The sequence below is a fragment of the Cnephaeus nilssonii genome (genome assembly GCF_951640355.1).
Source record: "Cnephaeus nilssonii genome assembly, chromosome: X".
Lineage (NCBI taxonomy): Eukaryota > Metazoa > Chordata > Mammalia > Chiroptera > Vespertilionidae > Cnephaeus > Cnephaeus nilssonii.
In genome coordinates, this window is record NC_137071.1 from 24,124,319 (window position 1) to 24,133,334 (window position 9,016).

A 9,016-nucleotide genomic window follows, 5' to 3' on the forward strand; every position below is an offset into this window, starting at 1 on the left:
GAGGGGTCTCCCCCAAAGCCCTCACATACATTTGGATAGAATATGGTTGGAGTTCCTTTGCCTCACCCCTTACCCCCTTGCCAAGAAGGAAGAGGGGTGATGCTGTGGAACCCGGCCTGAGATACATGGCAGTGCCAGCTTCCTCCTACCCACCTGTCCTCACTTTCTCCATTGTGCCAATTGATGCCTGTTCCTCGAAACTTCCTGATCACAAAAGGACAGCCCCAAACTCACTGTGGTTCAATTTTGGGAATCTGGGAACAGGGAAGGGTTATGGATCTCTTCTTCTTCATCCTGAAAATAGGCTGGCTTTCCCTGTGAGCTGGGGGCCTGCTGGGCCTTCAGTGTACATGAGGCCACCAAATGACTGATGCTCTGGCAGAAGTGGCACATCTTGGACTGGGGTGTCAACTTTCAATTCGTGGCATGATAGTCTATACCTCCACAGTTGTAGCACCAGTCTCCCTGATTTGCACTTCTGCATATCCTTCCCTTTTGGCCTCCTCTCACTCCCAATACAGAACACCCAACCAGGGCCAGTGTCTCGGATAGATTCACGGCCCTTGGAAGACTTCTTAAAAATGAACTCCACTGCCTCACCTTCCTTCAGGCTCCAGAAGCCCTCCAGGTACAGCTTACTCTGTTGCACAAAGATATCCACTGGTGGGTCCAGCATGACCCCAGTTTGGGAAGTCATGGACAGGAAGCCAAACCCCATGTGCACTTTGAACACTTAGAGATGCAGGGAACAGTGCAGCAGCTGCGGCTCCACTACTGCCCTGGCCCAGTCATCCAGCGCCTCCTCCAGTACCTTGTCACAGCCACCTGCAAACTGCTGGGTTGACAAAGAACCCATGGTAGTCGGCTAAGCCCACAGGCTCGGGCCCCAGGTCAGTCAGCTGCCAGCCCAAGAGAAGTCCGAAGGCCCCTCCTTTCATTTTTATTTCTGGAATATTTTATGACTAGATCCTCAATGGTCAAGGTTTTCACAATGACCTAATAGAATATGTATTTTATGAAGAATTTGACCTTGTCCCTTACAAATATAAATGGATTTTTCTCAACATAGAATTGTGTTAAGGAATAAAAATATTTTTTTTCTGAAATTGATCTGTATATGTACAAAAAGAAGAGAAAATAGATAATGCTATTTCTTAGCCTTACTAAAAATTAGTTTCTATTGCCTCTTTTCAGCAGGTCTGATATTTGAATATAGTTGCAACTCTGAATTAATGGAGTAGATTGGCCTTTTTTTACAAAAGACAGACATGTAGTTAGACAGCTGGCTTGACATTTCTTCCCACCTCCAATCAAGGAGATTTTAAAAGATAAATGGTGAACTCTTGGGATCATTATTATCCGAACTAAAATATATATAACTCTGAAGAGGCTAGTTTCTTGAAAATTATCTCTAGGTGTTAACATAATTCATATAGATGCATTTATTATGCTTCATATTCAAATGTGAACCCTTTAAGAGTGTTAGTGCAAACATCCAGTTTGGCATGATGTTGTATAAGACACAACTTGAAGAAAAGTATGGGCCTCATTTTTCCTTTGGGCCCTCTAGAACAACATTATCCAATAAAAATAAAATGGCAGCCACATCTGTAATTTTACATTTTCTGGTAGCTGCATTTAAAAGTAAAAATTTAATTTCAAGAACATATTTTATTTAACCCAAGGTAAGTAAAACATTATAATTTCAATATTTAATCAATTTAAAAAATTATTCATGAAATGTTTTACATTCCTACTTCAGATTCAGTCTTTGAAGTTCAGTGTGTACTTGGATGTAGTACAGCACATCTCAATTTAGACTGGTCATATTTCAAGTGCTGAGAACTGTTACAAGATAAACTGAGGCATATTAAAAATTTTAAGAGTTTATTTAAGCAAAAACAAATTTGAATTAGGCAACATCCAATCTAGCCCACAGGAGCTCTGAGGAGCTGTATAAAGTGAAAGACTTTTATAGGCAGAAGGGAGCGGAATCAAAAAAGTTATACTAGGCAAATAATTGGGTTGGTTATTGTAAGGTTACTTTCTTTAGGGGTAGCAGGTGTTTATCAGGCAGATTACTTAACCGGTGCTGATCAGTTGATTCCTGATTGACTGGTATAAGATTCCATTTCTGGAAGGACAGAAACTGTAATTCTCAGTCTGGTAATGTGGGACTTAGTATAAGTGACTCCATTTGGGGTATGTTGTCTGTTTTAACAAAGCACACAACTACAATATTAGACAGCATATCCTTAATAGTATGATCTTTATCAGTAATTAAACAATTCTGGAATGTGTGTTTTTGTGTGTTTATTTTAAGGAATAACAGCTTATTGGCTCTACTTTCTCTACCAATGCCCACATGAAAAAAAATAAAAGTAATTTGCCTCCTATTGCCCCAGCTTTAACCTGTCACTACTTTTCTTGAGGGCTACAAAAGTTGCTGGATAATAACTTAGAGTGAGAATAATGGTTCTTTGAGAGTTTAGTTCTAATGCCAGTAAAAGTGTGTACAATTCATATCCATCATCTGGAGGGAGAATAATAAAATTTAATATTTTATAAATATCTATACAGTGTAATATCCCTGAAAGATAGGTATTATGTTCAAATCAGGAAACTGTGGTTTACTCAGACTGTACAACTACTGTTATTCAGGCTTTCTGAGTACGAATTCGGGGGTGGGGGGGAGCGGTGTTTGTTTTATTAGAAGGAAAAATAGTATAAAACCACATTTGATTTCTTCATTTATCAAATATTTATAAGCTACTTGAGGAATAAGATAAATTTATCTGAATATACAGTACACGAGAATTTTTAAGGAAAATAAATCTTTAAAAAGGGAAAGAAAAAATCTTCATGGAACTATAAATGATATAATATTGGGACATTCATTTTTTTTCAATCAAAGCATTTCAAAAAGTTACTTTAATTAACCCTTTGCACTCGCTTGCTTTTTTCTCGATTCCTTTTTTCTAATGCTAACCATGTCGAGTCACACTCGACATCCGCGTGCAAAAGGTTAAATTTTCGTTGGGTCCTATGCTATATTTTTTAGAACTTGTAATTTTTTTATTAGAGATTACTTTTCCAGTGACCTCTAAAGACATTGTTAAATTATTCATGGTTAGTAGGGTTTTATTATAGCTTTGTTTAATTTAATAACAATAATAAACATAATATTTTAGTGCAAAAATGATTAGGTTCCATTTTAGGGGGAAAATCCCTTCTCTGAGTTTAATTAGTTGAAGTGAATATTAAGCAAGCACTAATTTTTAAAAGAAGATTCTCCTTTTTAAAATAAGACTATTATGGAATATAGTTTATTCAGTCTAACAATATGCTTCTTGATTGGAATTTTCATAGCAGAATGAATAAAGGGAAATCCGTTATATCTTTAATTTGTCCCTTTTAATTTGTCTCTTCACTTGGGGTCTTATATCTTTAGGTCTTTAATCCATTTTTAGTTAATTTTTGTAATATGGTGTAAAATTGGGGTCTGTCTTCATTCTTTTTCATGTGGATATCTAGTTTTCCCAACACCATTAGCCCTTCCCCATTGTGTAGTCTTGACACCCTTGTTGAAGATAATTTGATCATATGCACAAGGGTTTATTTCTGATTTTTCTATTCTGTTCCATTGATCTATATGTCTGTCTTTATGCCACCAGCACACCATCTTGATTACTGTCATTTTATACTATGTTTTGAAAATAGGAAGTGTGAAGCCTCCAACTATTTTCTATTTTTTCAAGATTATTTTGGCTAGTGCATGTCTGTGGTACTGCAGACTCTCTGAGTCTAGTCTAAGCTATGGTATGCTCCTTTTTCAGAGGCCCCCAACCTGTTTCATGTTCCTATCAGCATTTAGATTCAAACAAGACTTAATGTAGTCTCTTAGCCCCCTGAAAAGTCAGAACGTTGGATGTATGTTCTACTCTTTCTTTCCCTCCCCAGTGAGAAGGTAGGCATTGGGATTTCCCCCCTAATCATTCAGTACTGTCTTGTGGAGAGTGACTATGGAGAGTAAATGCCACACATTTTTCTACTGGGCTCAATGTGGTTCTTCTTGTCTGCTTCTCACCTGAGGTGCAGGATCCTCTTGACTGGTTTCTGGGTTGCTCAAAAAGGCAATTAGTGTTTTTAAGTTGTTGTTTCTGTGAGTAAAGTTTGGGGCTTCCTATTTCACCATCTTGCTGACATCACTCTGATGGGAAGTTTAACATTTTAACTATAATGAAAAATTCCTTTCTAGTGAGTCTCTTACTTATTTAGAGACTCTAGAGAATTATATTTCAGGGTTTTCCAAGAGACTGCATTGCTGGCAGCTCTTATTAATTAACATTGACTGTGCAAAGAGCTGCTCTGTAAAGGACTTTGAAGAGGTGTCCAGGCCTACTGATAAGAGTGAAGTGATCAGTTAGTGATATTTGCCATGAATGTGGCAAGAATCTAAGAAGGAGCTGTGTCATAATGAAAGGAGTTAAAGCAGAATTAGGTAGGCAGGAAAAGGGGTGGAAGAAGGAGGAATCATGGAGCTAGCTGAAACCACAAAATGATCTGCAGAAAAACAGGATGGATAACAGAAAAACAGGGTATTTTGAAACAAGGATGTTTTTCTTGCAAGTGCAAAATAAAAAGTTGCAAAAAGGCCAAGAACCAATCAGAGAGCAGCACAGATAGACAAAGAGTGTGCCTTTAGCAGATTTAAGGAGAAGGGCAGAATGCTTCTGGGCAGCCCATTTGAATCCCCTCCCTGAGCTGGGAGCCTGTGTTTGTTTGCAATGAACTCCTACCTTGTTTGAACTCCTCTGGTCCCTGGCTTCAATCTTTGATTCCGTGAGACATGACGGCGGGAAGGAGTCCTGCTTACCGGTTCTGGTATCAATAAATACCCATAGCTACTATTCCCATTTCCTACTCTTATGGTAAGATTCAGCCAACCATGGAAAGTTATAATACCTTTATAATATGAGAGCATGCTTCTGTTAGATAGGTTGTAGTTCACAGAGAAAACAGTAAGTTTAAAATGGTTTTGTTTGGGGGGGGGGGCAATGGTAAGATATGTACACATATAATACCTTAATAAAAAAAAATTGAAAAATAAAATAAAATGGTTTTGTTTTACTTTGTGTTCAAGGCTTATAAATGATGATAAGACCTAGATAAATTCTATATTCCAGTATTTTGTTTCTCTTTAGACCAGGATTTTAAAATATGCAGGTGTCAGCCCATGAGGGGATTAAAACTAGCAATACTTTTAAAAAATAAACTGGAGTAAAAGAGAAAAAAAATACTAGAGAACCTCATGTGGGGTAGGAAGAAACTTTCTTCTAGCCTCAAGGTTCTTTGGCTGGTTTGGTGATGTCACTACAGGCAAGGCCCCTAGTTTAAATTCTTTAAGAGAGAGGTAAAAGTTTCTCATAAACCTGCAGGGTCTCAGTAGCTTCCAGCTCAAAATAATTCACGAGCCAAAATACAGTACATCTTGGGGAAGCCTGATTTGAACCTCTTGTACCTGTGGTCAGGGTAGGGATTGTTTTGTGATACCATTTTCAATGCTGTGTGTGTATGGACTGGATCATGATATACAATAAACTACTCTGGTTTGTGGTGACAACATTGTGAAAATCACTGGCATCTTTACTTCTGTGATAAAGCTGTAGCATTTGCTTGAACCAACATTGATCGTCGCTAATAAATATCTGAGTACTAAACCAGAACAAATGTCTAGGCCCAAATATATCATGATAATTTTCTGTCTTAAACCCTAGACCAACTTTATAGGGCAATATATGGTTGATGATGTTTCTTATCCTGGCATATTCCTTTGCTTTAGTTGTTGATTTCTTTGACCATTGGAAACTTCCTTGGAGGCCAAGTCTTATTCCAGTTTTATAATGTATGCTACGTTGACTAGGAAATTGATCATTGTCCAGTGTTTTACATTTTTATGTTTCCTTCTTTATAATTATAAGCATTGAATATTTTACTGTAGATTTTTAGATTTCCATTTATTATATGAATCCATGGTTGTTGTATCTTCTGTAACTATTGTAGATTGCCATTTCCCATTGTTTTTACAATTTAAATTTATTTGTAATAAATCTTGTCTGCTGAAGTTTAATTGTAAACTTGTGTATATCCTTAATTTCTATCTTTCCTCATCAGATGTCATTCATTGCCCTAAGTGTTGTCTCTATTTTCCTAAGATATACAATTTTCCCACTTACTTGTATGCAAGGGTATTTTCTGGGGTCTGAGCCCAATGAACCTGACATGGACCAAGCTGCTGTGGCAATTTTGAAGATATGTTTTATGAATACCTCTCATTTCACCACCTAATTATCAAAGTCGTTTTGTAGCATTCGTGATTGGATAAATGTAAAAATATCTCCTTGTTCTAAATTACATTCTCTTACCACTTCTGATTTATACCCAAAATGGCCACACTTCTTCACTTCTTAAGTTAAGATGTTATGCACAACTGTTCCTTACTAAAATTAAAATGATTCCCGCCTAAAAGCAGCCTTATTAAATATTGAATTAAATCATTCCTGAATTACTTTTGACCCACCCTCCCTTTTATCCATTTTACTTGCTGAGAGCAAAAATTAGAAGCAAATGAGCCCTGGCTCAGTGGTTAGAGTGTCAGCCCACGTAGGTTCGATTTTTGGTCAAGAGCCATGTACCTGGGTTGCAGTTTTGATCCCAGGCCCAGTCAGGCATGTGTAGGAGGCAACCAATAGCTCTCCCTCTCCTTCCCTTCCTCCCTCCCTCTCTCCTTCCCACTCTCTCTAAAAATCAATGGAAAAAATATCCTCAAGTGAGGATTAACAACAAAAATTAGAAGCAAAAGAAAATGATTATATCAAGAGAATTAAACTTTTCAATGCCTTTAATTAAAATTAATGTCTACTTAAATTATTCAGTAATCACATAGCACTCATTTGGAGAACAAGAAATAATTTAAATTTAAAATACTGACAGGTGCTCTTTTAGCATTTAATTTATTGCTGAAAATTTATTTGTGAAAAGACACATACACATATGTATATGGGTATATGCACATGGACAATATAATTACTTTAGTAAAATAATCAACTTTATGTGTTTAAAATTTACTTCCAAATGATTTATTGCTATTTCAAAGTCCACAATGGCTTAGGTATGATTTGTACATTGCATTTAAATTTACTCTGTGAAAATGCTTTTTCTAAATATAAAAGCCAAAATTATAAAAGTTTTAAATGGGAAGGTGGTGAAAAAGTAGCACCAGAAATCTGCAAAAAAAAAAAAAAATTTTTTTTTTGCTACTCTATGAACTCTTTCAAGGTAATAATAATTCATACCTGTTTCCCTACCATTCATCTGTCATATAATTAGAACCAGGTAATTACCATCTAAATGCAAGAATATATAACTTAATTTTTGAAATTTTAAAGGGTAAAACTATTTTGCAATTTGAAGCAAGAAAATAAGGATATAACTTATTATAATAGGCACTGTTTGATAAATTGCTTCTAGAAATGTAGCCTTGTTTCATCTCCTATATTAGTTTCATAGAGCGGCCATAATAAATTACCACAAAGTGGGTGGCTCAAAACAACTGAAACTTATTGCCTCAAAGTTCTGGAGGCCAGCCTTCTGAAATTAAGGCCTCAGCAGGGTCACACTCCCTCCAAAGGCCCTGAGGGAGAATTTGTCCCTTCCCATTTTCAGCTTCTGTTGGCTACAAGCACTTCTTGTCTATCACTCCAGTCTCTGTCTCATGGTCACATTGCCTGTACCTCATCTGTTTGTGTTTTCTTTTCTATCTCAGATATCCCTCTCCCTTTGTCTTATAAGGAGTCTTATTGTAGTATTAAAGGCTGCTGACCTGCCGAAACTGGTTTGGCTCAGTGGTTAGAGCGTCGGCCTTCGGACTCAAGGGCCCCGGGTTCAATTCCGGTCAAGGGCATGTACCTTGATTGCGGGCACATCCCCAGTAGGGGGAGTGCAAGAGGCAGCTGATCGATGTTTCTCTCTCATTGATGTTTCTAACTCTCTATCCCTCTCTCTTCCTCTCTGTAAAAAATCAATAAAATATATTTAAAAAAAAAAAAAAAGGCTGCTGACCAAGTGCAAATGAATCAGGAGGCTTTGGTTAGCTTTTGAGACAGCGTAGAGGGACCTGGAGAATATTATTCTAAGTGAAGTAAGTCAGTCAGAGAGATACAAATATCACATGATCTCACTCATATGTGGAATCTAAAGAACAAAATAAGCAGATGAACAAAATAGATCCAGAGACATGGAAGCATGGAACACACTGTTGAATCTCAGAGAGAAGGTGGGTGGGAATGGGTGGGAAGTGATTAACCAAAGAACTTATCTGCATATAAGCATAACCCATGGACACAGATAATAGGGTGGTGAAGGCCTGAGTGGGAGGTAGGTGCGGGGTGGAGGGGGTCAATGGGGAGGAAAAGGGAACACCTGTAATACTTTCGACAATAAAGATAAGTTTTGAATAAATAAAATAGAATAAATAGATAAAATGATGCAACAGTGCCAAAAAAAAAATAAATAAATGATAAAAATTGATTCCAGGGTCCTAGTGTTTGCAAACTGGAACCACAACTAGGCAATACCCAGAGTATTCCAAAGAAGAAAGAAAAGCTAAGCGTTCTCTTTGTTATTAGTTCTAGACTATATTAGCTTCTTTGGCTGCATTTAAAAATTATAAAACCTATGGGTAAATACTGTTCTTATAAATGACATATTTTCCAATATCTAATATGGAGTAACATTTGGTCTCAAAAATAGAGAATCAGGAATTACTGAATTGAGCAACATGTTTTAGTTCATACATGATTATTTTATTGTAAAACTCACAAAAGTCATCGAGCTTGAAGAATGATCCTTGAGCAAGCAAGTTGCCTAAACTTGTTTTTTCTCTTAGATATGCCATTTAGATCATTCTCTTGGTTAATTTTACATGCGGAATCTTAGAATTATGAGAAATCAACAG

At 36.8% G+C, this 9,016-nt stretch overlaps 1 pseudogene across 1 annotated transcript; it reads right to left on the minus strand.

Annotated features, from left to right (window-relative positions):
- Positions 1 to 240: 240 nt before the first annotated feature.
- Positions 241 to 856, minus strand: LOC307096195 (protein lin-28 homolog A-like; annotated as a pseudogene). Its single transcript has one exon. The product of its transcript is annotated as a protein lin-28 homolog A-like (transcript).
- Positions 857 to 9,016: the final 8,160 nt, after the last annotated feature.